Consider the following 23047-nt stretch of genomic DNA (forward strand, 5'->3'; position numbering starts at 1 on the left):
GAAGACACAAATTCCAAGATATCTCGAGAACCGCAAGGACGATTGGAATGTCCTTTGGCCAATCGATAGGTCTCTTTAATACGCACCGTTTGACATATCGCTTGCCAGGATACACAAGGACATTCGCGAGTTATAGCCTATTTTCTGTATGAAAAAATTTCCTATTATCTCGAGTCCTGTTAGGATTTTCGTCCTTTTGAAAATGCCAATCGGTTTGGATTTGCAAGAACTATCCTTGTACTAAAGGACATCCCGATCGTCCTTCAAATGGCTGAGATACAACGGATTTTTCAAAATTTTGGCAATATTTCTATACCTACCCCTTGAAAAATTTTCAGATGTTTTTTTGGCAAGGAAAATGAAAATCCTTGAATGCAAATCGATAATATTAATTATAATGATTACAAAAAAGTATGTCCTTCCCGGATCCTTAAGGATTTGACGGAGTTATGGCGAAAAAGCGAATGTCCTTTTCAGAAAATAAGCTATATCTTAAGCATATCCTGACACAATATCAAAGGACACATATTGCTAGAGTCGTAAGGACCAAAGCTATTGATATGAATCGAAATTTCTGAGATATCTCGTTAATTAGGAATGTGTTGCTTACAGTTTATTTATTTTGAGTGTGTCTGAGTATTTTACAAAATATTAACAATATACAAATGTCATTTAGCTAATTTATTTACTACTTATTTGGTAAAACATATTTCAGATTAGATTAGAGATCATTTGAACGCTGTACTTGTAAATTGGCAAATTATGTATATATGATTGATGTCCAGGATGTGAATCAAGCATTTCAACGCCACGTTGATGTCCAGGATGTGAAGGATGTGTTGAAGTCGAAGCATCCATTTACTACAAGAACCTTCCATAATAAGCGTAGTCATCCACCTAAATAAGAAAAACAAAAATGTATTTTAGTAAGCGTTTATGATGATTGTAAATAAAAAAGAACCTACCAAATAAGAAATATTCCTGAATTCCTTCTGTATGTAAATACGAATAAAATATGTCATCGGTTACGTATACATTAAACATCTTTCTTATCTGTAAATATATATTAAAAGAATAGCATATTAGATATTAAGTTTTAAATAAATCCTTTACTTTGTTGTATTATATGGTCATACTTGATCTTAAATATTTCTTTCTACTTGATCTCAAGTCACTCTTTTCGGTGTGGTTAGATGCGCAGTGCATAACGAAAATATAATTAAAATTAAAATAATCAATATATAGTACAAAGAAAACCAAAAAAAATAATAAATAGTAATAAAATCAATAAATAATAAAATCAAGATGTTTTTTTTACTGTTCTAAGAAACCGAAATTCTTAGTACTAAGAGCCAAATTTTCCATTTCAAACTTTTGTTTTCAGTGTACGCAGTTTGTGCAACTTCACAAAAAGAAACTGATAAATAATTTGCAAAATAAACCGATTACAATTGCAGAAAGGCAAGTAAATTGTGTAGAAGGAATTTGTAGATACAAAGGGAATGGATATATAGATACTTTGGAATAGTTTTGCATGGGCATTCGCAATTTGAGAGACGTAAAACTGTTTGACCTTTCGAGGCATGCGAACGAACAGAGGGCGTTGTTACTACTCCTGCTTCATTGCCTCTTAGTCTTCCTTGTGTGTGGTGTGTGTCAGCTGAAGGACTCTACTTTAATAATAATGATGAAGGCAACTGCATTTTATAGTTCAATAAACTGAACAGCGACCGTTGATCCTGGCCTAGCTCAAAGGACACACAACAGCGTTTGCTTCTGCGCCAGCAGTTGAATGAACGCCGAACGTCCTGGCGGCATGAGGGATGAGAGAGGCTGTTTACCCCCAACTCCAAGTTCCCCCGAACCTTCCCCTGTCCCTGGAGCTGACCGAGCTGCTTCCTTTTGAACGGTTTTTCTGCGTTGTACCTGTTTCAGTTACGTCTGCCAGCCACGTCTGCTGTTGCCTTTTAGTTCGAGTTCGAGTTCTTTAACGCCCGACACACGTTTTGCATTACACTCGAGCGCACACAACAACAGGAGGAGACTCGAGCAACCCCTGGTGGCAAGTGGCTGCAGTTGCAGAAAGGTGCATCCTTGCATCATCACGATGATGATGATCAGCTGTAGCTGTAGCTGTAGCTGGAGTAGTGCACCTGTCATTGCGGTAACCGTTTTTCCAACCGACTGTTGACTCAGCGCAGCTTGCAGATCAAGCGTCAACGGATCATTGTCTGGCATCAAATTACACAGCAAAAGAACGGAGGAAGGAAGAGAGAGAGAGAGAGATGTTCGGACAATGTCCTGCCAGACCCCTGACACATTTCACAGAATCACCAACAGAGAGAGAGATAGAGAAAGACACACAACTTGCTTGGATAAAAGTGTTTAATCAAGTGGAAGGCGGCAGTTAAACTTCAGTTGAGAGTCGAGAGAGAGAGAGAGGGGAAGTTGCACTTGCACTTGCTGCGACCCCTTCACAGTTCTCTCTCTCTCTTTTTTTTGGCATTGCTCACATTTCAGCAATATGAAACTCACATCGGAAGTCGGAAACGTGGCGTTGTAATGCTTGATTGGACTTTGCACTTGGATGCCCCACTCTTCGACTGCTGCGCTGCTTCCCTTTGCCTGAGCCTGAGCCAAGGAGCAGCCAGGGAAGCTTTACAAGGCGCATATCCCATGTCATGCACCAGCTGAAAGGCATCTGCACAGACGTTTTGGGTAAAGAAGTCAACTAACAGCAGACTCAGTGGGATCTCAAGCTTTAGGGATGCTGGAATTTCACTTGAGTGAAGAGAGATAAAGTCAAATGATAGCTAAACAATTTCATCTGCACCGAGGTTTTTGATAAAGAAGTCAACTCGAAGGATTTTACCAAAGTGAATAAAGAGATGATTCAGATAAAGTGAAATGATAGTTAGATAATTTCATCTTCACCGACGATTTGGGTAAAGAAATCACCTAACTGCAGACTCAGTGGGATCTCTTAAGTTTTGAAATAATGCTGAGTAAAGAGAGATAAAGTGATATAAAATGATAGCTAAACGATTTCATCTCCACTGACGTTTTGAGTACAGCAATCAACTCAACAGATTCGGAGGGACCTTTAGCTTTAGAGATGCTGGAATTTCACCAGAGTAAGGAGACATAAAATGATATGAGAGCTAAACAATTTCATCTTCATCGAGGTTTTTGATAAAGAACTCAAATCAACAGACTCGGAAACATCTTTAGATTGTTAAGCTTTGAAGGGATGCTGGAATTTCACCTGAGTGAAGAGAAATACAGTGAAATGATTCCTAAATAATTTCATCTCCACTGACGCTTTGGGTAAAGAAGTCAACTAACAGCAGACTCCGAACGATCTTTAGCTGCTTAAGGGATTCGAAGGAATGCTAAAATTTCACCGGAGTAATGAGTGAAATGATAGCTAAACCATTTAATTTGCAGCAACTTCTTAGTCAAGAAATCAACTAACAGCAGACAGAATGAGATCTTTGGCTAGTTAAGCTTTTTTTTTTGAGAAAGAAATCAACTCAACAGATTCAATGGGATCTTTAGGTTGAGAGGATGTTAGAAATTTTACCCGAGTGAAGAACGACAATTGCCAAAGATAAAGTGAAAGGATAGCTAAACAATTTCATCTGCAAACTCTTCACACTCACACTTAGCTAGTTAAGCTTCTTCGAAGGGATGCTGGAATTTCACCCGACTAAAGAATGATGAATAAGTAAAGTGAAATGATAGCTAAACAATTTTGATGTCACTTCATCGCTTGCTTTCTTGGCTAGTTTTGAATATTTTGTTGTCATCAATAAATTGCTTAATTTCTACAATTATCATAATGAAATCACTTGGAATTGCTCATTTTTTGTTGTCTGTGCTGCGTACGACGACGAACATTTAATGTTTGTCGTCTTCATGTTTTTTTGGGTCAGAATCGTGTGCGTTTGCGCAGACAACTTTCTCGGTCCACCAACCAGTTCGTTGACCATGGGCCACCTCTACCGCCACCTTCTTGTTCATACCGCCAGCCAATATCAATATCGCATTGCGCCCATACGCATATCCAAATCCAAATCCAAGCCCAAACCCAAACCCATATACCCATACTTAAACTCAAACTCAAAAAGCATACCCAAAACCCATACATATCTATGCATGCTTAATTTCTCCGCCTTCGTCTCGCATAATGAATTTATTATTAAACAAATCTCAAACGCAGCTGAACACCGAACACATCGAACACCGCAACAACAATCCAACACAATCCACACACCACATGTACATATAATTTTTTAATAATGCATAGTTTGTCAATAAATTTCTTTTATGATGATGCCTCCACTGTCTTCACCTCCACCTCCTCAGTGACTTTCTGCTGTCACACGTCTCAGCAGAGACACGATTTTGTCGCTTGCTGTTTGTAGGGCATCTCTGCGAGTCGATCAACGATCACTGATCGATAATCGATTATTGACGATTGTCAACTAACAAACAATCAGCAGGTGAGGAAACCAATAATGCTGCGAAACTAATCTCAGAAATAGTTTACAAAGCCCCATAACGCCTTTACTAGACAGGAAAGGCAAAATAATTACCTATAATGATGTCGATAAGGACAACGATAACTTAAAAATCGATTGTCAGCAACCGAAAATAGTATTAAATACACAAAACACATCTAGAATTGGAAATGAACAACTTTTTACAGACTTCACTTCAAACTAAATATCGACAAACCTTACTATCAATATGCCAATTATTACGATAAGCTGTAAAAGTTATCGAGAATGTCAAAATATTTACCTACCATATCGATAACGACAACGATAACTTGGTACTTTGATTGTCAGCAAGCGAAAATAATATTAAATACTCAAAACAAATCCAGAACTTGAACTGAAATTCTATTTTTAAACTTAAATTTAAAATACACATCGATAAACCTTACTATCGATTGGTTAATTATTGTCATTAAAACGATAAACTGAAGAAGTTATCAAAGTCATCAGCTGAAAGCATCGAATTTGTAATAAATTATAGTGAAATTCTAGCTACTTTTTACAAACTTCACATCAAAATAAAGATCGATAAATCTTACTATCGATAGGATAGTTATAATCGTTAGAACAATAAACTGCAAAAGTTATCGAAGTCATCATCTCAAAGAATCGAACAAATAATGAATGATAGTAAAATTCTAGCTATAAATTGAATTCGACTGAAATAGTTTTACCCCAAACTTCACTTCAAACTAAATATCGATCAACCTTACTATCGATAAGATAATGATTATCAATAATACGATAAACTGCAAAAGATATCAAGCTCATCATGGCAAAGAATTGAACAAGTAATAATAGTATGTAGTAAATATCGATAAACCAAATAAATATCGATCAACCTTACTATCGATTGGATAGTTATAATCGTTAGCATGATAATAGTTAGCGAAGTTATCACCGGAAAGAATCTAGCAACTACTTGCTACAATAGTGAAATTCGACAAGTACTATCGCCATCGCTATCGATATTTATCGCTAACTGCGGAAACAAAGCATACACACGTCGTAGTGTGTGTATGCGTGTGGGGTGTTAGCTTTCCACTCCATTCTGTTTTTTTTTCAATGCGCCGATCACGATTTCCAAATACATTAACATTGCGATGGGTGCACGATGATGATGATGATGATGGGCATCGACATGGGCACAGCTAAGCACAGGTATCAATACCTGCTGCTGAGCCCTACGTAGATGTACATATGTATAAATGTCTGATGGCGGCGACTCTAGCGATCCGCAATTTCACGATCACCACAGTGGCTATGGCTGCTGTTGGCCCGGCTGCCTCTTCAGTTGCCGGTGTTCAAACGCCGCGCCAAATACGAAATCACAACCAAAAACAACAAAACTTCAAAACATGAAAGAATGCTACAGCAAAGGCTGATCGACTCGGAGTGACCCTGTAGTGAACTTGGACTCAATTGGAGTCACTAATGTTCTTCAAATTTATCGCTACTTTAAAGAATAGTTTTATGTAACTAACTTCTTTAACCTTTCATCTAACGCCTTTAACTTTTCATTACAAATCCTTTAGCTAAGTTAGACGTTATAAAGTTAATTAAGATTAACTCAATTGGAGTCAATAATGTTCTTCAAATTTATCGTTACTTTAAGAAATAGTTTTATGTAACTAACTAACTAACTAACTCCTTTAACCTTTCATCTAACTTCTCTAACTTCTCGCTTAGCTACCCTCTGCTGCTTGCTTCAGGGTACAGGGTATTTCCACTACTCGTTAAAGAGCAGCACAAACAATTCGAATCTTACGGCTCAATAAAAGAAAATGTGCGGCAACGTTTATGGTCGTGCCCCACCAGCAGCGTTGCTTGCCCCCCCAAACTTGGTGATTCTTCATTAAAGATTCATGATGTGTGTTTTCTTTAAGCCAAACGTACGCCATGACAACCGATGGCCCAAACGATGGCTCAACCGATGTCGATGTCGATGGCGATGTCGTACCCCATTAACCACCAGCTCTCCCAACTGCATAAGTCCCCACTTCTTCACTCCTCCCTCTCTTCGCTCAGTCTCGACAATACAATATGTTGCTGTCCAAGTCGAAGTCGAAGTCGCTGTTGTCGTTGATTCGATGTTGATTCGCGGCTGCTGCTGCTGCGACGCCAATCTTCAATGAGTGATGGGCCAACAACCAAAGCCAAAATCAAAGCCCAAGGTCCAATCATAAGACACACATCAGACTACATCGACGAGCCAATACCCTATGAGGGTCAACTAAACAAAAGAAGTAAGTTCAGTTCTAATCAACATTCGACAAATTTTGCATAGACTTTAGCATTCTTACCAAAAAATAACAAGTAAGAAAGCTACATCTTAATAAAACAGTATTCTGCAAATGTACTAAAAATATATTGGAAATATGCCACAAAATACTACAAATATACCGATGACGGTGTCATAATATACCACAAACTACTAAAAATACCAAAGAATATACCAAAATATACCGAAATACTGAAATTCGTCTGTTATGCTAAAAATATACCGAAAAAGTCCAACAAATTGAAACCAAAGCGAATCTCTCTAAGAACTGAAAAATATACAAAAAAAATAAGTAATAAAGAATTATAAAAATACAGTGGGAAAAGTTGCAGCATAAAACTCTAAGAGAAATACTCTAAGCATACTTATTCTTAAATAAAATTCTTTGCTAAAACAATTCGAACACATTAACACCAAAGTAAACCTCCCTAAAAGCAAATCAAGAACAATCGAAAGGCCAGCACAATAGTAAAACTAAATTCAAAAGAAATATAAATTAAAGATTCAGTGGAAAGCATGTATCTCTAAGGCAAAAACTGAAAGCAGAGTTAAATTCGTAAAATCAAAACAAGTCCAACAAATTGATACCAAAGCGAATCTCTCTAAAAACAGAAAAATATAATCAAAAGGCCAGAACTTCTAAAAAAAAAAAAGTAGAAGTAAAGAAGAATTATACAGATTCAGTGGGAAAAGTTGCAGCATAAAACTCTAAGAGAAATACTCTAAGCATAATTATTCGTAAAATAAAATTCTTTACTTAAACAAGTCGAAGCAAAAAATGAACACAAATTCAAACCAAAGTAAATCTAATTCAAGCCAAAGACTTTAGAAATACGATAGTGTTAATTTGAATTATATCTGGTTTTTTTAATAAATAAATATATCTCTAATTCCACACCTAACTGATTGGCATGTGTACCAAGTGAGCAGAGCTTTTTATAGGGTATAAGCCAACAGCAGCAACAGCAGCAACAACGACAACGACTTTCTTTTTGACCAAATTGTCGCCAGCTGTCAAGATTGAAGAAGGGGGGAGCAGGAGGTACAGCTCGCCATCTATGGACTGTGTGCTTGCCATTGGGAGACAGCAAGCAAAAGCGAGATGGAGAGAGAGAGCGAGAAAAACGAGAGACGGACGGACAGAGAGACAGACAGACAGTGGCATTGTCGATGGCTGCTCAATGGCAGCGACTTCGACTTCGATTTGTGATTGTTGCTGTGGCTGCGCGAGTCAACTCTGCAGCAAAGAGCTCTTTTGTATAGTTTGGCTTTCGTCTGATTGGCTTTGGCGTTGGTTTCCAATTGGAATTTGTGTATTGGATGTTGTTGATGTTGGCACTCGACGAAGACGACGACGACGACGACGTCGCCATCGCCATCAACATCGCCATCGCAGTTGGAGGCCTCGGGGCCGTTGTAGGCCGTTGGCCTAAAAATAATAAGAAAATTTCTATATTAAAATGCTGTGCCATGCCTCAACAACAGCAGCAACATCAGCAACAGCAGCAGCAACAACTAACGTTGTATGGTTGTAGTCTTGGAAATCTTGTGGTTGTGTAGATCTTACATTACCTAACTGAACGCACTGAATATATAATGTTAAATGGCCAGAGAGTCGAAGACTCTCAAGACTCTTAAGCGTAGAGATGACAGCGCGTAATGTGTCTTTGCCAGTCGTGACACGAATGACAGCCACAGAAATTTAGACAGTCAGACCTATCGTCAACTATCCAAAGCCTTACTTAATGGGAGCAGGAAGTGTTTGTCTATAATTCGTATATTCGTAGTATTCAATTACGACAAGCTAGAAGAGAGTCTTCTATTCTATGTAAAAGACTTTGACGCACTGAATTTATCATTCTATTCGAACTAGCAATGCAAAGTTAAGGTAAAGAACCTTAAAGTGCATTTTAATACCAATTAATGGAAGGAACACTTAAGAAAGCTAGTAGATACGAGCTGCGCATGTTGAATAAAAGGAAAAACAGTGATGTTTTAATTAAAAAATATACTAAATCATTATACCACAAAAATACTATAAATATACCAAATACTATGTTTGGTAAATTCATACTACATTCCGAATTTACCATAGAGTACAAAAGCGAGTATAAAAATACTAAAAATATACGAAAGGCTATGTTTGGTATATTAATACATACTACATTCCGTATATATAATAGAGTGGAAAAGCGAGTACAAACATAATCCAAAAATATACCACACAAATATACCGAATATACCGGCTATATATGGTATATAAATATTCATTCAAAATATATCATATGATTTAAAAATAAACTTAAATTCAACCATTTTTTGTATGTATATCGTCTTGGATATTGACGCTGATAAGGAAAACATATACTTTATTATTTATTTTAAAAGCACACACGCACTTTTAAAATATTACCTTTTGAGTACCAAAAACAAAGTTTATATTTTATATAGAAAGTGTTTTTCTATAACTTTGGGATATCAGAAAATGTATGTAACAGGCAGAAGGTGTCATCTCATATACATATTAATTAGTCGCAAAAATACTAAAAATATACAAATTCTATATTTGGTGTATTTATGTAGTACTACATTCCAAATATATCAAATATATATAGAGTGAAATATACCAGATTGGGTAATGGGTATAAAAACAATAATCAGAGACGTTTGTCAAAGGTTAGTTGAGCTACAATGAAACTAAATGTATGACTTATCAAAGTAATTCATTAATCTCTTTGTCAGGTACTCGTCGTATGTACTTTCCTAAATTTTAAAAATATTTTATTTTAATGGTTTATAATATTGGAAGTAACATAATTCATTAATTTCTTTGTCATTGCCTTTGCTAAAAATGCATTTAATTTTAATGCAAAAATTCATAATTTAATAAATATTGGCTTCATTAAAATGAAATACCAATTAATGATTTAAAATAAATATTCAAAGGATGATGATACATCCATATTTTAGATTGATAATAATGATATACTAGTATCAAATTTACTTAGGTAGTTCAAATGAATATGCCCATAAATGAATCAGCGTTGAAACTCCAGCTGAGTTGAGTTACGCATGTTGTGGGTCAATTTTGGACGAGATAGGAAACTGAGTCAGCTACCGAACAGAACAGAGAACATAGAACAGAACGGAGCGGAACAGAAGTGCATATAATAAATGCAATGATCATGATCAGTAGCGGAAATTGCTAAACCGAGATTGCCTAATGAGCAGCCCTGATACCTGAGAGAACTGAGTTTGATCCTGTTGTGTGTGTGTTGTTGTTGTTGTTGTGCCCATTTTGCGGTTGACATCTTTATTGAAGGTCAACCAAATGCCAATGTCATTTACATTTACATTTACGACATTTCCAGCAACATTTTTGAAAACAATTTCAGACAACAGGAAGTACTTCCCGCAATGGAGTTTTTAGTGAAACTGGGAGCACTTAGTGAACTCGGCATAAACATCAACACCAACATCAACATCAAAACATCAGCAGCAGATAAAAACCAAAAACCGAAACAGAAACGGAAATTCGATTAGCCCTCAACAACGACAATTGGCAATTCTATAATTCTATTTTATTTGGGTTTTGGCTTTGAATTGCTGTCTATCATTCTCTCTCTCTCTCTGTGTGTGTTTGTCTCCTGCTCTGTCTGTGCATATTTTAAAAGTACACAACATCGTTATAGAGGAGCAACGACAACGAGAAGGTTCTGCTCGTATCTCCATAGGGCAAAGTGTCGCCTGTCGCCTGTCGACGACTCGACTCGATTCATTTGCATAGATCAGCAGCAAGCACAACACGCGAAACATTCAGCGTTCAACAACACACACAATGAGGGGAAGCTCAGAGGTAGGCTAAAGAGAGACAGACGGATGCGAAAGGGGAGCCAATGCGAAAAGGTTACGCCTCAAGATCAAATCTAATAAACATATAAACGTAACTCAGTTCTTTTGATAATACTAGTAAAAACAACTAAGAAATCTACTATAAGAACGTCTAAAACTATTTGTTTGATGCACTGAATTAATAATTGGATTCAACTAGAAAATGCAAAGTTAAAATATCATAAAGAAGCTTAAAGTACAATTTGACGAATGCAATATCAATTATAGGAATGAACAAGTAAAAAAGCTACAGTCGACTGTGAGATACTTTTAGAATAAAAGCAAAGCAGTTAAGTAGGTATTAGTTTGAAAATATACCAAATAATATACCGAATAAATACTAAAATATACTCCATATGAAATATTGGGTATATTGATATACTACTACATCGAGTGTACTCGACTGTGAGATAATGAAAGCCAAAAAGTGCGGTATTATTCTTAAAATATACCAAATTTATATACCAAAAAAATAAAAATAATATACCAAAGACTATATTTGCTACATTTTGAATAAAAGCAAAATAGTGCGGTATTATTCTTAAAATATAACACAAAAATACTTAAAAAAAAAGGGTTATAATTGGTATATTTACATAGTACTACATTTAAAATATACCATTGAGTACAAAATATACCATATTCTCAGCCAAAGCAATTAAGACCCGTAGTAAAAATAACCTTAAACTTTGTAGCTTAAAAAACTTTTACAATTTTTAACGGATATACATATGTATGTATAATCTCAACTTTTGATGCTTTATATACGATATATATTTTATAGGGTCGAAAGTGCCTGTTTCTGTTTAGCTAATCACAAATTTAGATATATGTACATATGTATGTAGGTTTTTTTGATTCATATTTTATATATTTCCCTCTCCTCTACTTTTTTCCGTTTCACTTTGTCAGCGATCGTTTTGCTATGCGATAGTTCTACTCACGCCACCATCTTTAGCTGTGCCAGACTCACAGAATTTCACTCTTTACTTTATTTAGTTTAATTATTTTCTGTCTGTTTTTGTAGGCCTAGTCAAAAATCTAGGCATCATGTGTTGAAATTTTCGAAATTTGCAAGCTTCATTTCACTTTTTAATGGCATGTCTTCTGGCTTCTGTCTTCTGGTTTCGTTTCCTCAAGTGGGAAATCGGACACACAAAGGAAAATACTATAGAGAGCTTGGCTTGTGCTAGTTGTAATTTCAAGGTAAATCGCCAAGCGAGTCAATATAAAATATATGCAGCTCACATTTTAGTACAAGCTACTAATATTGTCTCATTTATGAGTCTTCTTTCTCTCTGTCTGTGTCTCTGTGTGTGTTTGTCTGTCTGTGTGGCGACTTCGCAACCTTTTCGTCTATCTGAATATCTGTCACTCATCAATATTCAACGCATTACAATTGCAATAAGTTGCCACAGACCAAGTTCCACCAAAGCAATCGATCCGATCCAATCCAATCCGATCCGATACGATCCGAGTCGATACAATCCGCCGATACGATCCGTTGAAATCAACGGCCCATCACATACGGATTTTTATGCTGATTTTGACCCAATTGAACCCGAAGCAAGTTGTCAACCGATTAATACGCAACGTAATGCGTCAGCTTAAGTACTTATCCGATCTTGTTGTTGTCGTTGTTGTTTTTATTAACGCCAATGATCGCTAAATGACACGCGATATTCGATCACACCATGATCCATGAATGACAACAAATCTTGCACAGTCCATAAGAAAATCAGCAATTTATGTATGCCTAATCTTTGTACTCTTTGTTTGTTTTCTTTTTTTTTTGTGATCTTTGTCTAAGGTCCATTAAAGTGATCTACAGAGCTGAGTTGCAGCTGGTTATTAAATCTGTTCTTTCATTGAATCAATTCAATATATTTAATTAATTTTATTTCAACAACTTCCGAATCATTTTACAATGCATTCGTTTTTGATTTTCTGTGCAGTGATCTTCATATTTGCCTAGCCGAAAATTATCTATCATAAAAATTAACTTCAATTGTTTATTCCTGCTGTTCATTTACCTATCTTCAAATATCAAGTTTATTTTTTGTTTAAAGTGATCTTTCGCTTTATTTTCTTACACAACATTTGATCTTCTGTGTAGTCTGATTTGTGTTCTACTGATATTTTGGCCACAAAGTGATCTGCAGTTTCTTTGAATACGATATTCATCATCGAGAGCGAGAGCTAAACAGTTAAACAGAAACCAATTTCTAAAACATTTTTAAACGCGATCGTTAAAGTCAATTACAAGACTTTCATCTTCTGCGAAATGATCGCCATATTTGCTTTGCCAAAAATGATCTATCAAACAAATAAATTTGAATTGTTTATTTCTGCTTTTGTTATAGTAATTTACCCATCTTCTTATTTTTTTTTTTTGGTTTTCAGCTTCATTTTCTCACACAAAATGTGATCTTCTTTTGACATTGCCAAACCCACAAAGTGATCCGCAGTCTCTCTGAATACGATGATATTCGTTATCGAGAGCGAGTGCTAAACAGTTAAACAGGAACCAACAGGCCGTAAAAAGATGTTGGCCACGCAATGAGCTTGGCATGTGGCAAGTTCCGGCCATAATGATGATCAACATTAACCTGCCAACATCTTTACGATCATAATGATGAATATACACATATCTATAAGGCAAACATACATGTAGATATATGGAGCATCACAGAGTGTAGCAGATAAAGCACAAAGATCAAAAGGCCGCCAAGAGTCAACAACGAAAAAGCGACTGAGATGCCAAAATATGTGAGTGTGACAGACGGAGAAACAGAGCTGTATATTAAACGGCGTCAAAGCTGGCACAAGAGATGTTTAATATTTGTTCACAAGATGCGATAAGCTGAGGCAGCGACAGTTCCTCTCCTCTGTTTCCTCAATTTCCTTCCAAGGCAAGAGAGAGAGAGAGACCAAAAGCAGCCGACGGACGGCGCAGCGAGTGATCTTCATCTGATATCTGATTTTAGGCCACCCGTTTAGACCAACTTGGAGTCGTTCTCTCTCACTTTGTAAGTCGCCGCTGCAGTTCTCGTTTTACGGCTCTAATCATCTTCATAAAAGTTATGACACAGGCTCTACAACATTTCGTGTTTTTTTTTTTAGACTGTGCGCTACTGTTCATCCTTTATGACTTCTTATGACTATGGTGAATGTTTCCCATTCTTGTTTTTCGTTTTGTTTTTATGTGTTTTAGGGAACTTGTTACAGATCCATGCTTTACATTTACTTTTAAATGCATTTAATTGCAGTTCCCATTGACTTTGGTGGTCCATCATTCTGTCTTTCTCTTCTCTGTTTTTTTGTAGCACTCTCGTTTTCGATTTCGCCCTCATTTCGTTGTTTTGTGGGCAAATCGCAGCAGCAGCAGCAGCAACAGCAGCAAATTGGTATGCAAAGTGCGCAGTCCGTCACAGCTACTTGGCTTAATTCGAAGCCGTTTCGTTTAATTGCTGGGCCACATTATGTGACAAAAAGCAGAGCAGACCCATTCAGAGGTTACCCACAACCTGCCCGACAACTCTCGATTCCCCCTCTTCCCTCCCGCTGCCTCCCTGTCTACTCTTCAATCGTCACTCTCCATCGTCACTCTGAACAGCTAACAGCTCACAAGTCGCTTGATAATACATCGCCAGTCAAATAACTCATGTAATAAAATGCCAAGAAAACATGAAACAACACTGCAAATTTGACACACCGAAGCAACAAATACACTCACTATAGTAGATAACTAGACATTAAGACAAAATATTTACTTACATTTAATTGAACATTATCTAGTTTCAATTTCATTTTGACCTTAAGTTGTTCTATAACATTTTCTAAATACTTTTCTTACATTTCTAAAATTATATTTATCGATACTTTGTATTCTCTCTCTACAATATTCCATTATATTTACCTAAATTGAATTGAAGATTATCTAGTTTAAGATGTTCTTTAACCATTTCTTAACACTTTACACTTTACACACAATCCAAAAATATTTTTCGACTCTAGATTTTCTCCACAGTTTTTGACATTTTCTGAATATTATTCCAATCAAACACAATCAAAATATATGCTCAGCGATGCTTTGTACAATAATTTGCAATTCTTTTTCTATGATAATCTATTATCTTTAGCTAAATTGAATTGAAGATTATCTCTTTTAATTTTCATAGGTTTTTCTTTAATCTTTTCTCGATGTTTAAAAAAAAAAACTTTGAATTCACTCTCTAAATCGAATATTATCTAAATTAATAAATTAATTCTGACTACGTTTTTCTTTAATATTTTTTTAATACTTTACTATCTACACCTTTTCCAAATATATTTTTCCATAACTCTGAATTCTCTCTCTACAATAATCTGCTATTCTTACCTAAATTGAATATTATTTAGTTTAATTTTAATTCTGACTACGTTCTAAATATATTTTTCCATAACTCAGAATTCTCTCTATTTTTTTTCGAAAACAAGTATTTCCTTGACATTTTCTTAATTTTATTTCAACCAAACACAATCCAAATATGTACTGGACTAACTATGAATTCTTTCCGTTATAATCTTTTTAATTTTCAATTTAAAATATTTCATTTTTTACACCCAATTTTGTGTGTTTCAATCTACTCCACTTAATAATGACATTAATAATAGTTTCTTCAACCCAATTGTCAAATTTCAGCAAAAAGCAACGCTAATAGTTGTCAAGATCTGACCTCGAACCCGAAAATTATACATAAAAGATAAGAGCAATAGCCGTTATGCCCGATAGCTGGTTAGAGTATGCAAAAGTCGCAGCCACTGTCAAAGTGAGAGAAACAGAGACGCGACGCGAGGCGCAGAGGAGCCGCAAACGTTTTGATAAAATAATTAAAATAAAATTAATCTCGCCGTTTCCCACGGTCTCACACACACAGCCCATTTTGCTCCAGTTTTTCCCCGTTGTTTATCTTTCTTTCGTGCTCTCGCTCTCGCTCTCTCTCTGTCTCTGTCTCGTTCTCACTCTAACCCGCTTTTGTGGGTTTCATGTTGCGAGTGTTTTTTATTTTTTTTGAAGTCTGTGGCGACAATTGGCGCAATGATTATAAGTTAATTTTATGTTAATTAGACAAAGCGCCCAACATTTACGAGTTGAGTTGAGTTGACTTGGATTGGTTTGGTTTGGTTTCCATTGCTTTGCTTTGCTTTCGCGTCTAGCTTTTGGTTGGGTTCATTAAATGGAAACGCGCCTCCATTTTCCAATTAGCATGCAGCGTGTCAATTGTCTTGTCCCGTCTTCGTCGTCTGCTCTTTATCGACCAAATTGTACTTGTACCTGGGTAAACAAGTCCCAAGTCAAAACTGCAATTGAGGCGACCTCCTCCTCCTCCTCCTCCCCTCTCCTCTTCCCCCCTATGACTGAATGCTCTTATCTCTAACACTTGTCAGCGAAGTCGGTTTTGCTCCAATTCGTAAAAGATATTCTTATAGCACAGCACTTAGCGTATTAATTTGAATAATCCAATGTGGCATATCAAGTGGGAAAGCTTCACCCAAAAACAAATTCCCATTATTATCTATGCAATACTATCTTCTTTCTGACTCTGTTACCTTAATGAGCACACATATGTAAACATCCCCGTTGACATATCGCATTTCCAATGCAATTCTCAATACTTCAATCTCCTCAATAGCAATTTCTGCTGCTGCTTTTCTTCCAATTACTTTGTGCTATCAGATAAGTACAACTGAAAAGTTTCTTTAGCGAATCATTTAAGATTTTAGTATTTGTTTGGGAGATTTACAGACAACCGATGAATGTGTAAAGAAACAAGTATGAAAGCTAGATGAGTGTGAATAAAAGCAAAACAGTGCTTTATTCATTTAATAATAATATTATACCACAAAAATACTAAAAATATACCAAAACTTGATTTGGATAATTTAATACTCAACATTATATATACCAAAAGATTTATTTGGTATATTAAAATAGAGCTTAACATTATGAATAAAGCAAAACATTGCGATATTGCTCTGGAGATATACCAAATTGATATACCGTAGAAATACTAAAATATACCAAAATGTATATTTGGTATAGTATATATATTATACATCACATACAGCTCAACATTGTAAATAAAAGCAAAACAATGCGGTATTAATTTTAAAATATACCAAATTAATATACCGTAAAAATACTAGTATATACCAAAAGCTTCATTTGGTATATTGTTATAGTAAATATCATATAGAGCTCAACGTTGTGAGTAAAAGTAAGTCAGTGCGATACCGCAGAAATACTAAAAATATACCATAATCTATAGTACTTAATTGAAAATATAGCATTGAGTAAAATATATGTCAGAAGAAGGGACAAGATTATAATACCCTATGTTTACTGAGTATAAAAAGCGGGAAACGAACTTTCTTGAACCAAAGTGGATTGCAACTCCTGAAGCTCATTAAAAATTGAAGAACATAATTTGCTTAAAAAGAAAAGAGGAACAAGGAAGAATATCCTTCAAAAAGGGAAAACTTTGACCTAAGCGCATTTTTGTGGCATCCTCAAAAAAGTAATAGACTAGTGACAATTGGGGTTTCATTTCGTGGAAAATGCGTGTACAACAGTTCAATTATATCCTTCTTCAAAGCGCTAGCCATATGATATATTATGTATATCTAGAGTTCAAAAATTCCTTGGAAAGTTGCATTGAACTCGGCTGACAGCTTGAAGAAGGAGATGAAGAAGGAAAGTGTAGCTACGGAAACCCTACGCTTGCAGATTCCCAAGCCAGTTAGTTCTCCCATCATTGCTGGCATGTCAAAAGGTTACAACTCAGACTCAACAGCCAGAAAAAGTGGCTGACGAAAAAAGAGCAGCAAAGATCAAGTAGAAGTTGTAGAAGACTCGACTCCAGCTTATCAATCGAGATCAGGTGTCGCTAACGCAAACCACACAAAGCGGCAAATGAAATCAATAAGACGACAATACAAAAAAAGAACAAAGTGTTGAAAAAAAAACAAGCGAACAAGCAACAAAAAAAAAAAAAAAACTGTGAACTGGCGACAATAAACGGAAACAATTAGGCACCTGACTTCCTCAGGATGCCCCCAACAACAACAGGAGAATGGTAACTGATCACGTCGCATCCCAAGCAGTCTGGGATTAAATTAGGGATGGTGATGATCATGCGTAGTAGTTGGGGGATGATTCGTTGATCGATCCGAAACGAAACGAGTCGAAACTATATGAAACGGTTGTTGTGTGAAGTCTCGTGAAACATGCTGCCTGATGATGACAATGGACATTGGGACAACGGACATTGGACATTGGACAATGGACATTGGACGATCATACGATCATGCATACACAATGTGGATCATATTTCAACTGTGATGGCAACGCTGATGGCAACAGCAACATCTACAGCAACATCAACATCAACATCAGCAACGGCACCTGATGAGAAAACACAATGAGATACAAGAGTGGCTACAAGTACCAAGGCAGAGACTGCGACAGAAACTGAGCCAGCATTGGGCAATCACTTGACCTCTTTCAGGATGTGTTGTTGTTGTTGCTGTTGCCGCAGCAGCAACAACGGTACTCACATTCACGCGCCTGAGGTTCAAGTGCGTATCTCTGGCTATCTGTCACAGCGTGTGTCTACCCTATACCCTATACACACCAACGCAATGGGGTGGCTTAGTCTCATATAGTAATGTAAATGAGTATATAACATCATAGCATCAGCTATCTAGAAGAAAAACTTATCTATCAAGTTGAAGGGACTTTAGAAGTATGCAACATTGTGTCCAAAGTAATAGTTACTCAAAATTTACAGGGTATCCAAAAGAACTTAACTGTATGTGAGAACACAAATACAACAGCTCGTTTAATAAGCTTAACAATAACAAGCATCAGCCAACTAGAAGCACAAATTATCTATCAAGTTGCTCAAAAATGATGGAATTTTCGATGTACGCAACATTCTGCCAAAATTACAGGGTATTTAAACGTCACAGTATGTGAGAACAGAACATTGTGTCAAAAGTAATAGGTATTTAAAATGTACAGTGTATACAAAAAAAACGTCACAGTATGTGAGAACACAACATTGTGTTTAAAGTAAAAGGTACTCCAAATTTACAGAGTATCTAAAACACAACAACAATCTTAACAATGTAAGTAAAGTCCAATCGCATAACTTTCCTACAGGGCATCTTGAATTCGAGCATACTCTTCGCTACAACACTTCGACTATAACTCTTCAGAGCCGAACGCAAAGGAATGTTTGTACTCGAAGGCTATTCTAGTCCAAGGACTATTTGCAAAAAGTGATGCGACTGCATAACAATCACGATATAATATCTTGATCATGATATACTTCGTTTGTATTACATTAATATTTTAAATAAAAGTCAGTTGATAATCAAAAGTAATTCAAAGCATGTTTTTCTTAACTCAAAAACAGCAGCTTTATCTAAACTTCATTTCAAAAACAATCATCGAAAATTCGAATTACTCTAAAGCTAAAACTCGCAAGTACAGGGTCTCTGCATGTTGATAGTACTCATTGTTTGCTTTGATTATATTACGTCTACAATATCGAAAACTTCCCACTTAACTCAAAAACAACAGTCGTTGCTAATCTTCATTTAAAAAACATTGACAGAAATAATCAACAACTAGAAAATTCATATAATTCTAGTACAGGGTCTCTGCAAGTCGATAATACTCAGCGATAGCAATCAGTGTTGTTTGTTTTCATTATGTCACCTCAACAATGACGAAAACAAAAAACAAAACTTCGAATACCGAATCCAAATCCGAAACCAAATCGGAATCGGAATCGGTATAAAAAATAGTCGCAGTGGAAGTCGAAGTCGAAGTCGTCGACGATGTCGTCGGTGAATGTCAGTTGGCGTGCGCATATTATGAGGGCCATTGATGATTCGACTGGCATATAAATAAGCCCAAAAATCACAGAGAGCGAGACAGAGAGAGAGAGAGATGCTTGAGCGAGATGGAGCGAGTAGGCATCCTCACGTTTTCCACATAAAATACATTTTCGACTGAAATTTGTTTTGAGGTTTTGGTTTTTTTCATTTTTTTTTTTTTTTTGTAGCTGTTTTGCCTGTTTAAGTGATTCCCACGCAGCGCAGCTACCGAAGGGGCCGAAGAGTGTAGGCGGTCGGTGGCAGAGAAAAGGAAGATGCGAGTCGAAGTCAGAGTCAGAGTCGGAGTCGCAGTTGAGTTAAGTTGAGAGGCCTCTCACATTGAGGCTTGCCTAACGCATCACATCGCATCACATCACATCGCATCGCATCGGTTTTGGTTTTGGAATCGGATGCACAGATCATCCGGCAAAGCCAAATCATACAATTAGTATGCAGCACGATGAGCGGGCTGACAGGGGCCATTAAATTGTGCGGAGAGACGACGATGCGACAAGAGACGACCTCAAAATGGCAACGACAAACAAACATGTTGAATGATCATGCTCATGATCAACGCTGATGATGATGATCATCCTCTCTCTCTCTCTCTTTTCCTTCTCTTCACTTTACTTCTCCTGCCATCAAGTACCAAATTTAATGGCACACAGACTCAGCTCCAAATGCCAATTAGTATGCCAAGAGCAACGCAGTATTCCCATTCCCCCCTCTGCTCGAGTGTCAAGTGCCCCCAAAAAGGAAATGGCTCTCTCTCTCGCTCAAGAGGATCTCGTAATGATGCTCTCACTACCTCTCCTTCCTCCTCTCGCTCTCTCACTCTCTCACTGCTCACGCCCACGCCTTTGTCTTTACCTTTGATCTAAGCAAGTCTTGACGTCTTTGTTTTTTTATGTTTGACACGTTTGACGATTCATTTGCTTTAACTACCTTTTGCCTCTAATATTCTACAGCTTCTTCTTCTTCTTCTTCTTCTTTTGCTGGCTATAACCATCCCGAGTCGTTGCATTTTATTATCCAGACGGATAAATCTGCAGCGTCGTAAATATTGTCTACAATGTTTCAAACTTTTCAAGTGATTCTAAAGAACCCTTTTCACAGACGTAATATAGATAGATTATAATCGACTTACCGATCAATGAATTGCAAACAGTTATTCAGTGAAGCAATAAAATGATTCCTCAAATTCCTGAAACAAAAAAGAGAAAAATACTTAATCATTACCTAAATTAATAAATGAAAATAAACTTTGTGTTAAGTTAAGAGATGTTTCTTCCAAATCTTGAATTTCAAATTTGGAAAATTAGATCGGAGTTTTCTTGAATTCGAAATAACCTTCAACTTACCGATTATTAAGTTGCAAATAGTTTTTCAGTGATTCCTGAAACAAAAAAAACCAAAAATACTTAATCATTACCTAAATTTATAAATGAATACAAAGAGATATTTACTTCAAATTTCAAATACCAAATTTAGAGAATTAGATCGGAGTTTCCTTGAATTCGAAATAACCCTTTTAAAAAGTGATCTGCCACACGTTATGAACAAAATCTACTCTTTCTGATTTGATTGAGATCTCTTAGCTTCTGTAGTTGGTTATCATTTTGAATCTCTAAGCAAAGTTTCCTGTCAGAAGCGATCAAGAAAGAAGGAGAAGAAGAAGAACAAGAAGTAGTAGAAGAAGAAGAAGAGAAGAAGAAACAAGTAAGAAAGTTACAGTCGAGTGTGCTCGACTGTGAGATACCCGCTACCCATTTTTAATAAGGGCAAAATATTGTGGTATTATTTTCAAAATATACCGAAAATACTAAAAAAATACTAAAAATATACCAAATGGTATGTTTGGTATACCGATACAGCACACCATTCAAAATATACCATAGACGGCACAATGTACCAGATTGTCGGCCAAAGCAACTAAGAGCCCTAGTAAGTGGGCGTTTTTGCCCATACAAAAGTATTTCTTTAATAACTTCCACAATTTTTATCTGATCGCAACCAAATTTTCAGGAATCATAATCACTATAGTAATTATACTATATACCAAAATTCACAGCTCTAGCTTTAAATTTACGCTTGTTTTTCGATTTTTTTGGTTTGCGGGGGCGGAAGTGGGCGTGGCAAAAATTTGAAACAAACTTGATCTGCGTGCAAACATAGCAAATACTGTCGAAAAAAAATTATAGCTCTATCTCTTATAGTCTCTGAGATCTAGGTGTTCATACGGACAGACGGACGGACACACAGACGGACAGACGGACAGACACACAGACGGACAGACGGACATGGCTAGATCGTCTCGGCTGTTGACGCTGATCAAGAATATATATACTTTATAGGGTCGGAGATGCCTCCTTCTGCCTGTTACATACATTTCCTGCCGGCACAAAGTTATAATACCCTTCTACCCTATGGGTAGCGGGTATAAAAAGCCATTTACTCAAGACACGGAGGCTAGGCACACACAAATTTGGACTGTGTTGGGCAGGCAGCCAGATTTTCTGTTCAATAGACCGATCTGAGCAGCCTATTTAAAATTCTAAGAGCAAATCAGAGACCCAGACAAAGGCATTCGACATCGGACATCGGACAATGGGCATGGGCAATGGGCAATGGGCACTCTGAGTACATTGAGTACTCCATTCACTCTGTTTCATTCTGTTCACTGGCCATGGGTAATGGGCAATGGGCAATGGCTTGCCGCCAAAGTGCGGAGAAATTATCAAAGTGAAAGACGAGAGACCCCAAAGACAGGCCAAATGAAGAAATACTCGCACACAAAAGATAAGCGATGTCTCTCTCTGTGTGTGTGCCATATGGGTGGAGGAGTAGGTAAGTAAGTAGTTGGCTGGGTGGAGGGGGAGGGGAGACTACATATAACGACTACCTCTTAAAATGGACTGTGTGTGCGCAAACTCAAAAAAGTAGTGACAAGACAGAGAGAGAGAGAGCGAGATATCGAGGCAATGACAATGCGACAGGAAATGCTCTTTGCCGCGATCATTTTCCATAATTAAACGGACGCAGCTCAAGACATTGGCCACTTGTAGGTTAAATGGGTTTGTTGGCCCCGGCCCAATGGGCATACAATTTATATGATGTGCCTAACGCTAACGCTGACTGACACGCGGTACGGTGGAACCTTCTGTTTGCGGCAGATAAACGCATAAATTAAATGTAGCTACGATTTATTAACTTTTGTGGATGCAACTAGATGTGTCCTTATTGTAGAAATGTGCGTACTAAATTTGATTATTCTGCTTTAAGAAATCACTGAGCAATCAGTCTTTAAAAGCGTGGACAGACAGACAGACGGCGTGGGATAAACGTAGTAACTGCTTCTTAATATTTCAATTGTTAATTGTAGAAA

At 36.7% G+C, this 23047-nt stretch overlaps 1 long non-coding RNA gene across 1 annotated transcript; it reads right to left on the minus strand.

Moving 5' to 3' along the window:
* Positions 1 to 963: 963 nt before the first annotated feature.
* LOC133849500 (uncharacterized) lies at positions 964 to 21064 on the minus strand. Its single transcript, XR_009895380.1, has 3 exons — positions 21024 to 21064; positions 20810 to 20866; positions 964 to 1053 (listed from the first exon to the last, which is right to left on the minus strand). It is a non-coding gene; the product is annotated as an uncharacterized LOC133849500 (long non-coding RNA).
* Between the last annotated feature and the right edge of the window lie 1983 nt (positions 21065 to 23047).

This window comes from Drosophila sulfurigaster, chromosome X (assembly GCF_023558435.1).
Source record: "Drosophila sulfurigaster albostrigata strain 15112-1811.04 chromosome X, ASM2355843v2, whole genome shotgun sequence".
Lineage (NCBI taxonomy): Eukaryota > Metazoa > Arthropoda > Insecta > Diptera > Drosophilidae > Drosophila > Drosophila sulfurigaster.